The 20,968-nt window shown below is 48.5% G+C and overlaps 1 protein-coding gene across 2 annotated transcripts in view; it reads right to left on the reverse strand.

Moving 5' to 3' along the window:
* Positions 1-20,968, reverse strand: part of LOC135216783 (enoyl-CoA hydratase EchA19-like) — a 346,923-nt gene that overhangs the window by 283,947 nt on the left and 42,008 nt on the right. The window lies entirely within an intron of this gene.

Below are 20,968 nucleotides of genomic sequence, written 5' to 3' on the forward strand. Positions count from 1 at the left end.
TCAGTATAACTGACTCGCTCACCCAAAATAAAAGAGGGGTGTCGGTATGGTAACTGGGGCGAGTGAGACCACTACCACGAACTTCTTGCCATTTAGAATTCTCCTATATCAAAATTCTCAATGAGAGAGCCGACCCACAGATCGAGGCGGCAACTACCACTACTACAACCCACGCCATGCCGATCACCGTGCCTCTGGTGGCCATCCTTCAAGTTAGCGGACATTTATCCACACGTGTTTTCGTTTCGCTCTCTGTGTTTCGGATTTATCTCCCCCTTTTTTGCAAGATGGAACGTGCAGCGATTGCAGCAACTAAATCCAAACCTTTGTCCTACAAAGGTTTGGATTTAGTTTCGTTCCATCCAGGTGCCTATATTTGCCGTTTTTTAGGTATAAATATGGGTTCCCGGTCTGGAGCATGGCGGCATGGTCCCGCCTCATGGTCGGTTAGGTTCTCGGTCCCCCATACCTGGAACCTTTCCCCCTTTTTATTATTCACGTGTGGCTCAAGTCCTATTGTTTATTTTACCGTATGCTGTTTTTACATCGTTTAGGGGATATAGCCTACCCCTGGTTTTAGGTCATGCATGCATGTCTCTCTACCTCATGTAGGCATTCGAGTGTTTCTGGTCCAGACCCTAGCCATTGCTCTTCGTATCGGCTTAGGCTAGCTCTGAGTGATAGACTTTCTTTTGGGTCAGTCGTGCACTCCTGGACGTTCTTTTTCTTTCACTCCTTATTATTTCCCCTACTTTTTTATCGATGTATAGTGTATTTTGGTTAGCCTAGGGCGTCTAGCCTTATTGCCTATAGCCTGGGTCTCAGTGGTCCTATGGTCCACGCTAGTTACAGTTTTGTTGCTTCCTCTCTTATCAGTTTTGTTGCATCACATATTGTTGCACCATCCTGGTCAGTTTGGTTGCATTTGACCCTTGGCGTCCGATCCAGTCGGTTGTGTTGTGTTATCGTACCTTGGTCCACTCGTGATCGCGGTACGGCTAGACGCCCGCCCCAGTCGCTTCGCCCCCTCTTCCTCTCGCCATAGAGTAGGAGGGTGGGGTGTCTGTTCTCGCTCGCTCCATCCGGGCCTGGCTCCCTCTCTCCCTACGCGGAGGGAGTAGGGGAGTCTGGACAGACTATTAGGCTGGGAGTGACCTTGTTCTCCCTTGTGCGCTGTGGTACCTCGGTGTGACGGGGGTTGGGGGGTTGGCCTCCCCCCTCCCTAGTTGCTCCGGCGTTCCGCCGTATACACGGGAACTGACTTCTTCCCTCCTCGCCTTTCTCCCCCCCTGTGACGGCGGACCTATACCTCTTCTTCCCTGGCGTTCCATCGGTTACGGGAGGGGGGACGTGGTCGGCTCCGCCAACCAACGGAGTGGATACGTTTTCAGTTGGTCCTTAGCTTTCCATCGTTCCGTCATCTCCGGCGTGTGCCCTAGGGCATGCTTCCGGCAGAGTTGGACAGCGCCGCGCTTCGGAGTCGTCCTCCGATTTTAATTTTAGTTATGCTTAAGTTAGTTTATAGTTATCTTAAGCTTGGGTCCCTCCCCTGCCCTTATTGGAAATTTCGTTTATAGTTATATAACATATTTCTATATTTTACCTCTGGTTTACGGAATTTCCTCCTCCGGCTTACACCGGAGTTATTGTATCACCTATTATCGCATAAGGTTCTTAGGGGAGGGGTAATGCCCGAAATTTTATTAATCTCCAGCATGCGGCGGAGTACTAGGGTAGCCCTGTGAGTGTAATCTCGATACTCATGTATCTTTCCACTTACAGGCTACCAACTGTGAACACCCCGGATGCAACGCCGTGTTGCAGGACCCCTGCGGGCATGAGGTCTGCAGGACTCATGCTCCCTGCTCCACCAGCCATGGCGACTTACAGGTCTGGTTCCACGAGGCATGTTCGATCTGCTATGAGCTTGTGACTCAATTTTTGGATGGGGTAAGTACTTTTCTCATCAGCACATTCATGAAATATGAGTTCTGATATACGTTTAAGCTTAAGTTTTCCTTGGTATACTGATACCTTTATATGCTGATATTACTAGTCTTAAGCTTGATTTAGTCTAAGGGTTAGGATTCACCTTTAGCCTTAAGATCTAATAATCGCCCTCTCTTTCAGGCTGCCGCAGTCAGGGAGACTGCTCTTGCAACCCTGAGAGCTTGGGTCGGCGGCTTCGGGAAGAATGCCGCCAAAGGACAGCCTTACATCCTGGAGAAGAGGCTGGCTGTCCTTCTGTTTCCCGGAGGCAAGCCGACGGGGTACGTCGACCCTACTGAGGCAGCCTCGACCATTGCGACCATTCAGCAGCAGGTCGCTCAATGTATGAAGGAAGGACCAGGCAAGGACATCTCGGCGGAGGTCGCCACATTAGACATAAATGTAGAGCCCATGGTAGGTGTGGATGACTTGTTGGTTGAGGTAGATATGTTGGACGCTCAAGGGCTTCCCTTGGGCGTTTCTGGATCTTCATCTCCTGTTCTTCTTCTTCCTTCCAGGGCTTTACGGGGGCGGAGCTCCCGTATAGTGCACCAGACGCCTCTGTGGTTCCCAAAGTGAAGGGCCACAGGGCTCAGAAAACCCTTAGTAAGACGTCATCGTCTAAGAAGACTTCTTCAGCGTCATCATCTCATAAGTCTCCGGCTTCTCACCCCAGAGCAGAGAAAGTGAAAGCATCTTCTTCCTCTACTTCACTTACTAAAGGGTCGAGGAGCAAGTCCTCCAAAGAGAGATCTCGTACTCCAGCGGAGTCGGTGGTCTCTCCTTCTTCGAAGGTACTTCCTTTGAGTACCCCATCTGCTTCTGCGCCAGTTCCTGGCTTTGATCCTGCTGCATTTTCCGCCGGAATGATGCAGCAGGTGGGAGATCTTGTAGGATCTTTGAGGAACAGTATGGAGCAGATGTTCACTCAGCTTCGGACAGGATGTCCACACAAGAGAACCTCCTGTCTGGTTTCAATCAGGCTCCGCAGCTTGCTACTCCAGCACCTAGTGCCGGCCTCATCCAGCTTCCACCTCATGATTCCCTCCCACCATTCTCCATGAGCAACCCTTGGAGAGTAGCTTCTTATGCTCCTTTCCAAGATGGTCTCATCTCCATCCCGGAGTGTGGAACTCGAAGGATTGAAGACTTCGAGTTCTATCCTGAGAATTTGCAGCCTCCATTCATTGATTACGCCAGGCTGACGGAGTCGGCTCTGAACAGGGAGGACAAGATCCCAAAGGAGACAGTCCTTTACTCCAGGGATCAGGCACAGAGGGAATGGCTTCGCTGTCTCGAGGAATGGGACTGTATCAACACCAGGTGCCAAGCCTTCAAAAGTCCATTCACGATCTTCACGACGGAAGAGGAAACCCCACTTCCCTTCTTAACGAAGATCGCCAGTGTCACCGTGCAAGCAGGCCTAAAAGGAGATCCTTTGCCGCAGCTGAGGGAGGCAGATCCCACATCACCCTTGTTCCCTTCGTTTGGTGATATGTGAGAAGACTTGCCAGCCACCTTCACAGTTGGAAAGTTTAAACCGGACTGTGCTATGGATCAGTTCGGTGAAAAACTTCCAAGACTCCCCGACAACCTCATTCAAGCAGAATTTGAGGCTAGGTCTGGGCTGGCAAGGACTCTCAATACTATGGTTATGACTGAAGTAGTGGCTCTTTCATATGCTTCGGAACCGCTCTTCAAGCTGTTGACCAAATCACAGACTTATACAGTCCAATCGGACTTGTATGAGTTTGTGGTTGCGAGGGTCAACTGTAGAAAGCATGTCCTCCAGGAAGCAACTATTCGGCATGAGCCAAATAAGTTGCTTTCTTCCAACATCTGGGGGGCGGACCTCTTCCCGGAGTCAGCGGTTAAGGAGGTCCAGAACGAGGCTACGAGACTCAACCAGAGTCTCAAAGATTGTTGAGGCCTCTCCGCCAAGAGGAAACAAGACTCGTCTGCTTCGGGTAAGAAGCTGAAAAAGTCCAAGAGGTTTCAACCTTACCAGAAGAAACCTCAGCACTTTGTTCAGTCTGTCTCAGCCGTCCCAGTCACCCAACCAGGACAGGCTTCCACCTCGAAGGGCCAAACTCAACCTATCCTCCTGATCTCACCTCAGGCTCAGCCATCCACATCTTACGCGGTCTCCCCGGCGTTCAACCAAGTGTATGAAGGCCAGGCCTTTCAGCACTTTAACCGATTTGCCAGGGGAAGTAGAGCCAGAGGAGCCTTTCATCAGAGAGGATCAGGGAGAAATGTTAACAGAGGCAAGCACTTCCGTGGAGGCCGTGGAGCTCACCCAGCACAGCAACAGTGAGATCTCCACGGTAGGGGGGGGGCTGTTCCTTTTCCGGCATCGGTGGGGGTTCAGCAAATGGGCACAAAGTATTGTGTCAAAAGGTCTGGGTTGGAGTTGGATCAAGGGCCCCTCTCCACCCAGACCATTCCTTCAACTTCCATCGAAGGAATTGACAGAGTATGCAGAGGAACTCCTTCAGAAAGGAGCAATAGCGAGAGTCAAGCATTTAAAGTTTCAAGGTCGCTTGTTCAGCGTGCCAAAGAAAGGCTCATTAAAAAGAAGAGTAATCTTAGACTTGTCCCAGTTAAACTTATCCATTCGCTGCGACAAGTTCAAAATGCTGACCATCTCGCAGGTACGGACCTTACTTCCCCGTGGGGCCGTCACCACCTCTATCGATCTTACAGACGCATACTATCATATCCCAATAGCGAGACACTTTCACCCTTACCTAGGCTTCAAGCTAGGGGACCAGACATTCTCATTCAAAGTGATGCCCTTCGGACTGAATGTAGCTCCCAGCGTATTCACGAAACTAGCGGAAGTAGTCGTTCAACAACTGAGGTCGCAAGGGATAATGGTAGTAGCATACCTCGACGATTGGTTGATCTGGGCACCAACCGTCGAGGAATGCCGGAAAGCCACAAAGAAAGTAATCAAGTTCCTGGAGTATCTGGGGTTCCAGATAAACAAGGGAAAATCATGACTCACTCCGGAGTCTCGATTTCAATGGCTAGGCATCCAATGGGATTTATCCTCCCACAATCTGTCAATTCCGGTAGCCAAGAGAAAGGAAATAACGAAGTCAGTAAAGCAATTTCTAAAGTACAAATATGCTTCAAGGAGAAACCAGGAAAGGATCCTAGTTTCCCTACAGTTTGCCTCAGTAACAAACATCTTTATGAAAGCCAAACTGAAAGACATAGGCCGGATCTGGCGCTCAAGAGCAAATGTCAGATCTCGGGACAAGTTGTCAGCAATTCCGCAAATCCTTCGGGACTATCTGCGTCCCTGGACTCAAATGAAGAATCTGTCCATGTCGGTACCTCTTCAATATCCTCCTCCGGTAATAACTATCCATACAGACGCTTCATTAAGCGGTTGGGGAGGGTATTCTCAATTCAAGAAGGTTCAAGGAACTTGGTCACTACAGTTCCGCCAGCTTCACATAAACGTATTGGAAGCCATGGCAGTGTTCCTGACCTTGAAGAGGCTCCTTCCACCAAAGAACTCTCATGTAAAATTGGTTCTGGACAGCGCAGTAGTAGTACACTGCATCAACAGGGGAGGTTCCAAATCAAGACATCTAAACCATGTCATGATAGCCATCTTTTCCCTAGCGGACAAGTTCAAATGGCACCTCTCCTCCACCCACCTAGCGGGAGTAAGGAATGTGATAGCAGACGCTCTATCCCGGTCAGTTCCCTTGGAGTCAGAATGGTCTCTGGACAACAGTTCGTTCCAATGGATACGCCAGAGTGTCCCAGGTCTCCAAGTCGATCTCTTCGCTTCTCATGCGAACCACAAGCTTCCATGCTACAGGCTCCCAACCTGGACCCTCTAGCATATGCCACAGACGCTCTGTCCATAGACTGGAACCAGTGGAAGAAGATTTACATCTTTCCTCCAGTGAATCTTCTTCTGAAAGTTCTGAACAAACTCAGGACTTTCAAGGGACAAGTGGCACTAGTAGCACCGGACTGGCCGAAGAGCAATTGGTATCCCCTGCTTCTGGAATTAGGTCTTCGCCCCCAACGGATCCCCAATCCCAGGCTCTGTCAGTCAGTACAAATGAAGACTGTGTTTGCTTCCTCAGGAATTCTCAAAGCCCTAACTTTATGGACTTTATGAAGTTTGCGGCCAAAAAAGATGCAGGTATAGATCCCCAGAATATCCTTTTCCTGGAATCAGATAAAAGGGATTCAACTTTGAGGCAGTATGACGCTGCAGTTAAGAAGTTGGCATCTTTCCTGAAGGAATCAAACATCAAAATCATGACTATCAATTCAGCTATATCCTTTTTTAGGTCCTTGTTTGAAAAAGGATTAGCAGCTAGCACTATTACTACAAATAAATCAGCCTTGCAGAAGATCTTTCAAATGGGTTTTAACATAGACTTAAGACTCCTATTTTTCGTCTATTCCCAAGGCTTGTGCTAGACTTAGACCTTCTGTAAGGCCTACTTCTGTGTCATGGTTTTTGAATGATGTCCTTAAGTTGGCTTCAGATACTGACAACTCAACTTGTTCATTCATAATGCTCTTAAGAAAAACATTATTTTTGCTAAGCCTGGCTTCAGGAGCTAGAATTTCAGAACTGTCGGCTCTGTCCAGAGATACCGGTCATATAGAATTTCTCCCCTCAGGAGAAGTTCTACTTTTCCCGGATCACAGCTTTCTAGCTAAGAATGAGGATCCTTTATTGAGGTGGCAACCTTGGAAAGGCATTCCTCTTCCTCAAGACCCTTCTCTTTGTCCAGTAATGACCTTACGAGCCTTTCTGTCTAGGACATCCTCCTCCTCTTCGGGTCCCCTCTTTAGGAGAGAAAAGGGTGGCACTTTATCAATTAAAGGCATAAGACAACAGATCCTCTACTTTATTAAACAAGCAAACCCTGAATCTTTCCCTAAGGCACATGATGTCAGGGCAGTAGCCACCTCAATTAATTATTTCCAACACATGAATTTCGATGACTTGAAAAAGTACACTGGATGGAAATCGCCGACAGTGTTTAAGCGACACTATTTAAAGTCCCTAGAATCTCTAAAATTGGGCAGAGTCAGGGGAAACATAGTTTCCCCTGACTCTGCCCAGTAGTATAGTTGAAGATCCAGATCTCCTTTCTGCCTGCCTCACTTAACATTTCGTCCACCCTATCATCCTGCTCTACACTTCGCCTTAGCCTTAGCTGCTCATATGAATGGCTTAGTGGTGTGTCCCTTATTTTTTTGCTAGGGTCACCCACAAAAATGTTTGTATATAACCTTACGAGTGTGGTTCCCTTATTTTTATGCTAGGGTCCCACACTCTCATCTCACGATGGTTTGATACTTTGTGGAATTTCAATAATTGTGTATATAAAATTTATTTAGTGTGTTGCATTATTGTATTATTATCTTTACACACACTATCATATATGAATATGTTCATGTTTTGTAACATTTTATATGTATTTTGTAAAAATATTTACATAATTATAAGATATAATTACTTTGAATTATCTCCTATTTAGAGATTGTCTGAATATGTTTATTCCTTGGATTTACCATTTTATATCCATGTCCTCTTATTTAAATTATAGTATTGTAGATTTAATTTTTAGTTTTATTTGAGACCCTCTTATTTTTCTCCAATCTTGTGCTATTTCTCTGGTACTATTTCACGCAGCGACACGAACTGAGCCCAGAAAAAGGATTTTGACGTAGGAAAAATCTATTTCTGGGCGATTGGTTCGTGTCGCCCAGTGAAATCCCACCACTGCCCTGCCCTGCCACCCAAGATTGCCTGCTAACTTCAGGATGGCCACCAGAGGCGCGGTGATCGGCATGGCGTGGGTTGTAGTAGTAGTAGTTGCCGCCTCGATCTGTGGGTCAGCTCTCTCATTGAGAATTTTGATATAGGAGAATTCTAAATGGCAAGAAGTTCGTGGTAGTGGTCTCACTCGCCCCAGTTACCATACCGACACTCTTCTTTTATTTTGGGTGAGCAAGTCAGTTATACTGAAATCTTTGATTTGTTTTTTCTCTGGTATTTGTTAGCTAATTTACCTTAGAAATAATAAACTAAAGGATTATTTCACAGGGCGACACGAACCAATCGCCCAGAAATAGATTTTTCCTACGTCAAAATCCTTTTTTTCCTAGCCACACTTACCCCGAACTACTATCGTAGGAGAAACCTGGATTGTCAATTTGGTATGCCCCAGGGGTCTAAGACCACGCGACCTCTGACCTGAACTCCAGTCCTTTCCATGCCCCTAGAACTCTGCCTTAAGATACACGGGGATGGTAGGGAGGGCCTAAAAACTCGGTAGTTCAGGGTAAGTATAGCTAGGAAAAATTATATTGTTATGATACAATAAAGTTTTGTACATACTTACCCGGCAGATATATACTTAGCTATAGTCTCCGACGTTCCCGACAGAATTTAGAATTTCGCGGCACACGCTACAGGTAGGTCAGGTGATCTACCCTCCCGCCGCTGGGTGGCGGGACTAGGAACCATTCCTGTTTTCTAATCAGATTTTTTCTTCCACCTGTCTCCTGAGGGGAGGTTGGGTGGGCCATTAATCGTATATATCTGCTGGGTAAGTATGTACAAAACTTTATTGTATCATAACAATATCATTTTTGTACATGCAACTTCCCCGGCAGATACATACTTAGCTGATTGGCACCCTTGGTGGAGGGTAAGAGACAGCTAAATAATAAAAATAAAAAAACAGGAAACAACACATGTTGTAGGTCAACCACCTTGGTTCTTACCTGATTGGGCAGAAGACTTCATGACTGTCTATGAGTCTGCTTTGCCTCAAGAGCTTCAGCGAGGTAGTGACCTATGACTGAGAGCTCTTCTGGATCTTGTCAATGGGTGCTTACCCACTTACACGACAGAACCTTATTAAGATCTTTGTCAATGGGGGCTAGCCCACTTACATGACAAAACCTTTGCCTCTGGCACTATCAAGGAGCACAAAACCAATCCCGACCACCTGACCATCTCTAACCCGTGTTAGAACTAACAATTGAAAGGGGTTACCACTTAACCCTCTTCCAAACAACCATAAAAACACAACACCAAATTAAAATAAACTAAACTAAACTAACAAGGATTAGTCTCAGCTCCCTGTCCCAGCACTGACTCTGCAGATACGTAGGGCCCCAAAGAGAAGCACTTATCGTATGTCACTTTCACGTCTCTCAAGTAGTGAGAAGCAAACACTGAGTTGCATCTCCAGTATGTAGAGGCTACAATATCATTCAGCGACATATTTTTCTGAAACGCCAGAGATGTAGCAATGGCCCTCACTTCATGTGCTTTAACTCTAAGGAGCCTAAATTGTTGTTCATTGCACGCCGCATGCGCCTCCTTAATGACGCTCCTCATAAAGAACGCCAGAGCGTTCTTAGAAATGGGCCTTCTAGGATCTCTGACAGAACACCGGAGACTCTCTAGGCTGCCCTTAAGCTTCTTCTTCCTTTCCAGGTAGAATTTTAGGGTCCTGACAGGGCACAGGGATCTCTCTATCTCTCTTCCCACTAAGGGTGAGACTCCTTTGACCTCAAAACTTCTGGGCCACGGTTTAGAGGGATTCTCGTTATTCGCTAAGAATAAAGGTTTAAAGGAGCAGATTGCCGACTCTCCTTTGAACCCTACTACTCTAGCATCCAGAGCCTGTAACTCGCTGACTCTTTTTGCAGTCACCAGAGCTAAAAGGAACTGTGACTTCCGAGTCAGGTCCCTGAAAGATGCCTGTTGAGGAGGTTCGAACTTCTCTGATACAAGAAACTTAAGAACCACATCTAAGTTCCAACTAGGAGGTCTAGAGGACTTCTTCTTAGTGGTCTCGAAAGATCTGATAAGATCATGCAGATCTCTTCAATAACCTTTAATCGTCGAGACCGCTAGGCTGCATTCTTCTCTTAAAAAGAGAAGGAAGTCAGCAATTATGGTCACATTGGTATTGGATGAGGATAGTAGTTTCTTCGTCCTGCACCATCTCCGAAACACTTCCCACTTCGACAAGGTTGATGACCTGCGGGCACTGGCGATCACGCTAGCAGCTTTGCGCGAAAAGCCTCTCGCTCTGACAAGTCTCTCGATAGTCTGAAGGCAGTCAGGCAGAGAGCGGGGAGGTTTTTGTGAAACCTGTCGAAGTGGGGTTGTCTGAGCAGATCTCTCCTGAGTGGGAGGGATCTGGGGAAGTCTATCGTCCATTCCAGTACCTCTGTGAACCATTCCTGAGCGGGCCAAAAGGGAGCGACCAGAGTTAGTTTCGTTCCTCTTGAGGAGACGAACTTTCTCAATACTTTCCCCAAAATCTTGAATGGGGGAAACACGTATCCGTCTATCCCTGTCCAGTCTAGAAGGAGTGCGTCTACTGCTATTGGATCCGAAATGGAGGAGTAAAAGTTGTCCAGTCTCTTGTTCCAGTTCGTGGCACACATCTGGCAAACGTCCAGATGGAGAGTCCATTCTGTGGGGAGGACTTGATCTCTCCTGCTCAGCAGGTCCGCCCTTACGTTCTTCTCTCCTTGAACAAACCTGGTGAGAAGCGTTATTTCTCTCTCCTCTGCCCACAGCAACAGGTCTCTTGCTGTCTCGTACAGGGAGACGGAATGAGTCCCTCCCTGCTTCCTTATATATGCCAAAGCCGTGGTGTTGTCCGAGTTGACCTGGACTACCGAGCCTCTGACTTCTGGTTCAAAACTCATAAGGCCCAGACAGACTGCTATTAACTCCTTCTTGTTGATGTGCCAGTTCACCTGTTCCCCCTTCCAGGTGCCTGACACTTCTTTCGCCCCTAGTGTTGCTCCCCATCCCGACTCTGACGCGTCTGAGAACAACACTAGGCGCGGGTTCGGCTTTAGTAGAGACAAGCCTTTGTTCCTTCTGAGCGGTAAGAGCCACCAATTCAGATCCTTTTTTACCCCTTCTAGGATCAGGAAGGTGTCCGCAAGGTCTCCCGACCTCTGCTCCCACATCCGCTTCAGGTAGAACTGAAGGGGTCTCAAGTGAAGTCTTCCTAGAGAAAAGAACTGTTCCAGAGAGGAAAGTGTCCCCAGAAGACTCAACCACTCCCTCGCGGAGCTCTGTTTTTTCTCTAAGAAGGTAGTCACTTTTTCCATGCACCGTTCTATTCTTTTCGGGGATGGAAACGCTCGAAAACCCCGAGAATCCATCAGAATCCCCAGATACACGATGCTCTGACTGGGGACCATCTGTGACTTCTCGTGGTTTATTAACAGTCCAAGGTACTTGCAAGTCACTTGCAAGTCCTCCAGAAATCAAATCTTCAACTCGGCGCAAATAAGCCAGTCGTCTAGATAAAGAGAGAATCTCACCCCCTTCAGATGCAGCCACCGGGCTACATTCTTCATGAGCCCCGTGAAAACTTGCGGAGCCGTCGACAGGCCGAAGCACAAGGCCCTGAACCGGAAGGTCCTTCCTTGGACCATGAATCTCAGATACTTCCTTGAAGAATGATGAATAGGTACATGGAAGTATGCATCCTGAAGATCCAGGGAAACCATCCAGTCTCCCGGACAAAGAGCAGCGAGAACCGAAGAGGTCGTCTCCATCGAAAACTTCCTCTTCTCTACAAAGAGATTCAAGGCGCTTACGTCCAGAACAGGTCTCCAACCCCCCGAGGCCTTTGGCACAAGGAACAGTCGATTGTAGAATCCCTGGGAGTGGAGATCCTGAACTGGCTCTATGGCCTCCTTCTCCAGCATTTGGTCTACCAACTGAAGAAGGGTTTGCCGCAGAACAGGGTCTTTGTACTTGGCTGATAACTCCCTTGGAGTTGTAGTTAAGGGAGGCCTTTCTCTGAAGGGGATGAGGTACGTATCCCTTCCTCAAAATAGAGAGGGACCAGTTGTCCGCTCCTCTCTGTGCCCAGGCTTCTGCGAACTCGAGAAGCCTGGCACCTACTGTAGTCTGGAGGACTTGACTCTCATTTAGCCCTCTTAAAGGGTCTGATGGAAGATCTACCATGCTTCTCGGGTTTCCGTCCTCTGAAAGAGGCTCTGTGTGAAGGGCCCCCTCGAAAGGGCTCCAGAGCAGGAAATTTCTCCTTCCTGACGGAGGAGGCCGCTGGTCTCACCTTCCTCGAAGACTGAGCCAACAGATCTTGAGTTGCCTTTTCCGCCAGGGAGTGAGAAATATCTTTAACCAACTTGTTCGGGAACAGCTGGTTCGAAAGGGGGGAGTAAAGCAAAGACGCCCTTTGGACCAGGGATACGGATTTTGTGAGGAAAGAGTTGTATACCACTCTCTTTTTCAGAATTCCTGCCCCAAAGAGAGAGGCCAACTCCCCCGATCCGTCCCTGATTGCCTTGTCCATGCAAGACAGAATGCTGTTCAGTTCCTCTGGTCCTAGAAACTCTGGGTCAAGAGTCTTCCTGGCCAATGCCCCAAGGGACCAATCCAAAAAGTTAAAGACTTCCATTACACGAAACAGTCCCTTGAGAAAATGGTCCAGTTCGGTCATTCCCCACGTAGTCTTAGCCTTCGGAAGGGAATGTCTTCTAGAGGAATCCACCAAAGTGGAGAAGTCCGCTTCTGCCGACGAGGGGAGTCCCAACCCCATCGGCTCTCCTGTCTCATACCAAATGCCCTGTTTGCCCGAGAGCTTGGAGGGAGGACAAGAAAAACTGTTTTGCCTGCCTCCTCTTTAGACTTAAGCCAATCCCCAACTCCTTGTAAGGCTTTCTTCATCGAGATGGTTGGGCGCATCTTCAGGAAGGAGGATCCCTTCGAAGCCTTGGTGCTGGTGAATAGAGATCGGGGCGAGGGAGGAGCAGCTGGGCTAAGAGAATCTCCAAATTCCTGCACCAACAGGGCTGCTAAAGTATTGTAATCCGAAAGGGCTGCTGCTCTGGGGACTTCCTCCTCCGAGACGTCTTCTAAGGCTTCTTCCTTATCAACACGAAGGCGTTCGTGAGACGAGGCTACTTCCCCTGTAAGGCTGCCAGGAGAAACACGTCTAGAGGTAACCGAGCGCCTAAAGGGAGAAGGACGTCTGGTAGGAGAGGCGCTTCTATCCGCAGAAGAGCGCCTACCAGGCGAAAAGCGCCTGTCAGGTGAATCGCGCCTGCCAGGTGGAAAGCGCCTGATTGGAGACGAGCACCTGCTAAGAGAGGAGCGCCTGCGAAAAGAGGCGTGTCTATCAGGCGAAACGCGCTTGAAAGGAGAGGCGCATCTGTCAGGAGTAGAGCGCCTGTCTGGGGAATCGCACCTGTCAGGCGCGAAGTGCCGCTGTGAGGCGAGAGCCTGGCTGGAGAAGAGCGCCTGCCAAGAGAGGAGCGCCTGCGAGGAGAGGCGCATCTATCAGGCGAAGAGCGCTTGAGAGGAGAGGGGCGTCTACCAGGAGTAGAGCGCCTGCCAGGAGAATCGTGTCTGCCAGGGGAGAGGTGCCTGCTGGGAGAAGAGCGCCTGGCAGGCGAAAAGCGCCTGCAAGGAGGAGTGCGCCTGACACGAGGCGCCTGCTTGCTAGAAGAGGTGCAGCTAACTGGAGAAGAGCGCCTAACAGGGGAGAGGGGCCTGGAACTTCTCGGAGAAGGGCTCCTGTCCCGAGAGGCACTCCTCTTGCGAGGAGGAAGCTTGGACCTCTTGATCGGAAGCGCAATGGCCTTCTTGCGGGGAGGGTCCTTAACCAGGGCGCCCATCAACGTAGAAAGTTGCTCCTGGAGGTTAACAAGGATCCGTTTAGTGGACTTCTCCTGATCTCCTTCCGGAGAAGGCGAGAGAGGCTTCGAAGGAGAAGGACGAGCTGTACGAGAAGCAGGGCTGTCTGGGGCTCTCTTGGCTCTCTTCCTGTCAACAGGGGACTCCTCAGGGAAGCGCTCCGGGCTGGAGTCTAAAATATTACTGGGAGCCTTCCAGGCTCTCTTCAAAGGACAAGACCCTCAGCCGAACTCCATATGCGCCCTATAGAAGCCGAATTGGAAGATGAAAAGCATTTCCTCAGGATGCCTTTTCTGTGTCGATCCATGGCAGTCTGGGTCAAGACAACAGAGACTGCCGAAGGGACGCCTGACCGGTGGGGATTCTCCACAACATCCTTACGGTTTTTGACATTCCTCCTCCACTGGGCCTGGGAGTTTGGAAGAGGTCTAGACCTGGGAGCGTTGCGGAGCCAATCAGACGCCCCCTCCACTACACTGGGAACACTGCACTCACTATTCACAGCATTCTTACCTTGCATTGCAAGCAATTGCAACTCCATCCTGCGTAGAGCGGCTTTCATGGTAACCATCTCTGAAGACAAATCTGCAGGTTCAATGAAGGGAGAAGGGGCTGAAACTGTAAGAGAGGATGCAACTACTACATTTTGGTTAGGATCTAAAGTACCCTCAACTAGCTCGTTGGAATGAGACCTGCTGGCACTTCTGGACGAAGCCTTCCTAACTCTATCCTTCTCTAGCTTCTTCAAATACGAAGATAGAGAATTCCATCCTTCCTCATTCAAACCTTCACATACCGTACAAGGATTATTAACTGAACATTCATTCTCCCAACACCTCATGCATACAGTGTGAGGATCTACCGAACCCTTCGGTAGTCTCACCTTACAGCCCTCCATCGCACACACTCTATATACATTACTAGAGTTTGACATTTTAGAGTTAATCAAAAAGCAAAATCCTAAGAACAATCCACAAAAGCGTATGCCAAGCCAACAATCCAATACGTCACCAAAAGACAGTCCAAGAAGATCCACGACAAGCGAAAAACAAAAATCAAATCAGGAGGAACCAACAAGGGTGTTGTTGGAACCAGCGACAGACAAAATCTGATTAAAAAACGGGAATGGTTCCAAGTCCCGCCACCCAGCGGCGGGAGGGTAGATCACCTGACCTACCTGTAGCGTGTGCCGCGAAATTTGAAATTCTGCCGGGGACGTCGGAGACTATAGCTAAGTATATATCTGCCGGGGAAGTTGCATGTACAAAAATACAAATTACCAAGAATTTGTGATTTGCTCCGACACCGTACGTATACTTACCCCGAACTACTATCGTAAGAGACTTACTCCTTAGAAGGCAGGAGTATCTAGGGAAGGAGAGACCCGATAGAAGGCTCGGAGGGCACCACCCATAGGGACCCAGCCCTGCTTGTATGGAGACGAGGGATGGACCAGGAGGGGGGTGCCCATCCCCTTGGGCTTACCTGTAGAGTTGTAGGAGCCTGAGAAGTACGCCAAAAGCCCAGGAAGGGGGGAAGGATGGGGGGGGGGATGGTTGGTAACGCACCTCAATCACTTCACCACTCATACCTCAAGCTCCTATCCACAGTGAGGCTAGACTCTCTGCTGTCCTGCCACCATCAGACTAATCTCAAAGGAATCGAGAGACTTCCTGGTACAGTCTTTAAGGTAATGGGCCGTAAAGGTGGACTGCCTGCTCCACATCCCGGCTCGTAGAACCTGACTGACTGCCAAGTTCTTCGAGAATGACAGTGACGTACCGATACCCCTGATGTCGCAGGGTTTGGCCCCCTGCGGGGGAGGAAGTCCCACTCCTTCATAGGCTCTCTTGATGGTCTCCATCAGCCAGAAAGGGATGGTATTCCTCGAGAACGCCTTCTTCACTCTGCCCATGGTAACATAGAGGTTCTGAATCCCTGGTCTAAACCACTCCGTCCTACTTAGGTACTTCCTCATAGCTCAGACCAGGAACAAGAGGAGGTCCCTGGGGTCCTCCGACTTCAGCAAGGCTGGAATCAAGAACTCCACGAACCTATCACCCACCACCAAGAGGTTCTGGGTCTTGGCCATGAAGAAGGGCACAAACCTAAAGGTGTGCTCTTTCCACCCTTTTGAGTGCGAGACCACGTACGAGAGACCATGAAGCTCTTCCACCCGCTTAGAGAAGGCCAAGGCCAGCAGAAAGACCGTTTGGAGAGTAATCTCTCTGTCCAGGATGTCCTAGAGAGGCTCAAACGGAGGCTTCCTCAGGGCGTCTAAAACTCTTGCCACGTCCCAACGAGAAGCCCTCATTGCACTGGGGGGGCACTCCAGTTCGAAGCTACTAATGGGCATCGAGAGGTGTCTGGAGTTCCCCAGATCTATCCCTTTTAGGAAGAAGACTTGGCTCAGCACTGCACGGACTCCCTCAACGGCTGCTATTGAAGGACCCTTATCGAGCCTCAGGTGAACCAGGAACTCCGCTACGTGGGGCACCTTGGCCTGCAGGGGTTCAAGGTCCCGCTCCTTGCACCATGCCCCGAACAACTTCCACTTGGCTTGGTAGATGGCCGCTGATGATTTCCTCAGGTACCGCAACATTTGAGATGCCACCCTAAGGGAGAAGCCTTTCTTGCGCAGAAGGCACTCGATAGCCTCCACCCATGAAGGGATAAGGCGGACAAACCCTCGTGGTGCTTCTCAAAGTGGGGCTGTTTCATAAGATCAAGCCTGTGGGGGAACTCTCAAGGTCCCAGGACGGTTAGCTCCAGAAGGTCCGGGAACCAGTCCCTATCCAGCCACATTGGGGCCATTAAGGTCATGAATGTGTCCTTGGAGTTCCTCAGTCAGTTGACGACCTGACTGAGTACTCTGAAGGGGGGGAAACGCGTAAAGGTCCAGGCCGTCCCACAGGTGTTGAAATATGTCTTCCCAGGCTGCTGCTGGATCGGGAACCAGGGAGCAGAAAATCAGAAGCTTGGCGTTCAGGCTCTTGGCAAACAGGTCCATGGAGGGGGAGCCCCACATCCCGATCAGTTCTGCCGCCACTCCGGGATGCAGGGACCACTCCGCCCCTAGCACCTGACCTCAGCTGCTGAGCCCGTCAGCTATTACATTCCTCTTCCCCGAAATGAATCTTGTCATTAGGGAGGTTCCTATGCCTTCCGCCCACTCTAGGATGGTTTCCACCAGCTCCCAAAGGTAACGTGACTTCAGCCACCCTTGTTTCTTGATGTACGCCACCACTGTGGCGTTGTCGCACACGATCGCCACTGTCCCGTTTCTTATTGCTGGCTCGAAGGCCTGGAGCGCCTTTTGAATGGCCAGCACGTCCCCCCTTTCATTATCAATCGAAGATGGGGCCCCCAACCCTCCTTCAACGCTTCCATGAACAGGAGCACCTCCAGAGGGACGTCCAAGAGGGGGCACTCCCTGGCGGCTGTTTGCATTGTCCAATCACTAAAGCAGAGCTTTTCTCATGGCTTGCAAGGGGAGGTTCCACTGGATGGGCCTCAGTTTTAGTCTGCCTTGGGGGACCTGCTTCTCCAGGGAAACAAGATGGCCTAGTAGTCAATGCCAATCCCTTGCTGGATGGGAGGAACCTTCCGGGAAGGAACGTGCCACACCTTGAAGGTTGACTAACTCCTCCTCCGAAGGGAAGGCCCTGGCCGTCACTGTGTCCAGGTCCATTCCCAGGTAGACCATCCTGGTGGCGGGCACCAGTTGAGACTTCTCCCAGTTCAGGACGATGCCCAGTCTCTCACAGAAGGCCAGGAGTTCGTCCCTCTGTTCCTCCAAGCACTGACTTGAGGAGGAAAGAAGCAACCAGTCGTCTAAGTACCACAGGAGACAGGTGCCCCTATTGTGAGCCCAGGCTGACAAGAGGGAGAACACTCTCATGAAGACCTGCGATGCTCATTGAGAACCCGAAGCAGAGGGTACTGAACTGGAAGGTGTTGCCCTCCACCTGATACGGAGGTACTTCCTAGTAGCGGGGTGCACCAGAATTTGAAAGTATGGGTCCTTGCGGTCCAGGGACATATATGAAGTCCCCTTCCCTCAGGCCCTCAGGGCCGCTAGGACCGATCTTGGGGTCTCCATTTTGAAGGCCTTATTGAGGAAGAAGGTGTTGAGGACAGACAGGTCTATTACTGGTCTCCATCCCCCCCGAGGCCTTCGCCACCTGGAAAAGAGGTGACTGAAAAACCCCGGGGAGTGGTCTACCACTTGCTGGAGGGCTCCCTTCTCTGGCAGACAGAACCTCAAGCCAAAGGGCCTCCCCATGACTGGGGTCCCAAGGCTGGAACATCCCTCTGTCGGGGCCCCCGTCAGGGGAGGCTTCTCGTCTAGAAAGGGGATCCAGTAACCGTCCCTGAGAACCTGCACTGTCCAAGGGTCGGCTCCAAGACCCTCCCAGTCCCACCAATGGTTCATGAGGCAACCCCCCACCCGTGACGATTAGCAGGGTAGGGGCCTCGACTCCTACTTCCTCCTGGGGAAGCGGTGTTACGGCCTCTGAGAGAAGTCCGCTTCAGGTTCAATATGAAATAAATAAATAAAAAATATTTCAACACCAACAGTTGAAACTGGGGATACGAATATAGAAAGAAACACTAACACAACAAAGGTTTATTTACAAGCTTACTAACATAGGTAAATGCAGAATGGTATCACCTATTTACATAAAAAGATAGAATCTTACACTGCATGTACTGGGGGAACAGTGAGGCAATTCAAATACTTGCTAGTCAATTTGGCAATTCGAAGGGATGGCTTCTCAAAAGGAAAACGGTGATTGTAGATGTCCTCTTGACTCCGTATAGCAGAAAATAGTCTACTTGTAAGGCAGAGACTCCCCAAAACCTCTAGCAGGACCTTTTCTTCTCTGAAGTCTGCTCGGCGTTGAGATAACACGGCCGTCCACTCCTGAAGACGACCAGACCAGTATCCAACTAACTCTTGAACAACTTTTCTTCTGATCCTTCGTCGGTTCCTTCGTCTCTAGTCTCTCACGGATAATCTCTGCTGCTGCTGATCTCTTACTGATAATCTGATCTGTGGCTCTTACTGAGGATATCTCTCTGTGACTAACTGGAGTCTCTCTTTTACGATCTCTGCTTCCTCCTGCTACGACCGTCGTATTTATATGGCACTCTGGGGGCGGAGCCTACGGCGAACTTCACAGACTCCAGGGATTTCTAGAACTTCTTAGATGAATCTAGACGAGGTATTGCATCAGAAATCGCGGCGTTTCTCATGTCCCGACGAGTTCCACAACACTCCTGCCGATTCTAGAACCATCATGATAACAGGCACCTCCAACACAATGCGCTAACGCTTCCTTGCTGCCGAACTTCTCGAAAATGCGTTCTCCTTTCCTTTATCTTTCTTTGCTAGGAAGCAATTACCATCACACCTCCCCCCAAAAGAGAAGAAAATTAAATCAACTGATTTTATTTTTTTTCTAAAGAGGAACAAGAATTAAACAGCAGGGAACAATTCTGCATAAAGCTTTAACCCAGTCAAACACGCACGCTTCTCCACAAACACTCACTCGTGCGATAACAGAAAACGGTTATTAGGCTACTCATTCTGAGAAATCTCTAGAGAGGCCATCAGCTAATACATTATCCTTTCCCTTTATGTGAACTATCTTCAGGTTATAGTCTTGTAATTCTAAACTCCAACGCATTAGACGTTTATTCTTGTTCCTAAACCTATCCAAATAAACTAACGGATTATGATCAGTATACACAGTTAAAACAGAACCGCTAAGTGCGTAAATCTCAAAGTGTTGCAAGGCTGTAACTAAACCAAACAATTCCTTTTCAATAGTGGAATAGTTCTGTTGCGCTTTATTCAGTTTCATTCCATTCACTTCTTGTAACAAAACCCCTCCTTCACCAATATCACTGGCATCGATCGCTAAATTAAATTCCTTACCAAAATCGGGTAATAATAGAACTAGCTCGTGAATCATTATGGCCTTTAACTTGTTGAAGGCTTCCACACACGCGTCATCAAATACAAAACTGCGTCCTTTCTTAAACAGATTAGTTATGGGAGCGCTTATTTCCGAGAAATTTGGTACGAATCTACGGAAATACGAAACCATTCCGAGAAATCTCATGGCCTGTTTTTTAGTTGTTGGGATTGGGAAATTCACAATAGCTTCTATGTTCCGATCCTTTGGACAGATTTTACCAAGACCTACCTTATGTCCTAGATAAGTAATAGAGGCTTTCCCAAATTCGCACTTCTTTAGATTAAGAAAGAGATTCGGTTTGGTAAGGGCCCTCAAGACTCTCGCCAAAATCCTTACATGATCCTCCCAAGTCTCTGAAAATATCACAAGATCATCTAAGTACACGACGCAGTTGTTGATGCCATTTAAAACTTTATTCATTAACCTTTGGAAGGTACTGGCTGCGTTCTTCAAGCCAAAAGCCATAACTTTGGGCTCGAAACTACCAAATGGCGTTACAAAGTCGGAAATTTTCCGGGCTCGTTCACTTAAAGGTACTTGCCAATAACCTTTAGCCAAATCAAGCTTTGAGATGAACTTGGAATTTCCGATTCTATCTAAGCAATCGTCAATCCTGGGCAAGGGAAAATTACTTTGCTTCGTTACACTGTTTACCTTCTGGAAATCAATGCACAATCTATCTGATCCATCTTCCTTTTTCACCAAAACTACCGGGGAACTCCATTCACTCTCGCTAGGTACTATCAAATCATTATCTAGCATGTAACTAATTTCCTTCCTCACAGATTCTGCCTTCTCTGGGTTCAGACGATATGGACTTTGCCTAATGGGTTTCGTGTCCTGCAACTCAATATCATGTTCTAAAACATTGGTTAGACCTAGTTTGTCACTAATAGTTTCAGGATAATTCATTAAAACATTACGTACTTCCCTCACCTTTTCCTCTTCTAAACCCTGATTAAAAACTTCGAAATTCTTAAGCACCTCAGAGTTTTTCTCAAAGCTAATCTCTTTCTGGGACACAGTCACTACAAGCATGGGGCGTTCGTTATATTTCTTAAGCAAATTTACATGCAGCCACTTTGCTCTACGTTTACCCATATCTATTAAATACTAATTCAGATTCCCTCTCTTCTCTAAAATCGAAAAAGGACCTTCGAACTTATACGATAAAGAGGGACCTTCTTTCTGGACTAATACTAAAACTTTATCTCCTACACAGAGATGTCTCTCTTTTGCTCTGAGATCATGCTTTCGTTTAGTTTCCCCTTGACTCTTCCTCTCG

Source organism: Macrobrachium nipponense, chromosome 19 (assembly GCF_015104395.2).
Source record: "Macrobrachium nipponense isolate FS-2020 chromosome 19, ASM1510439v2, whole genome shotgun sequence".
NCBI lineage: Eukaryota > Metazoa > Arthropoda > Malacostraca > Decapoda > Palaemonidae > Macrobrachium > Macrobrachium nipponense.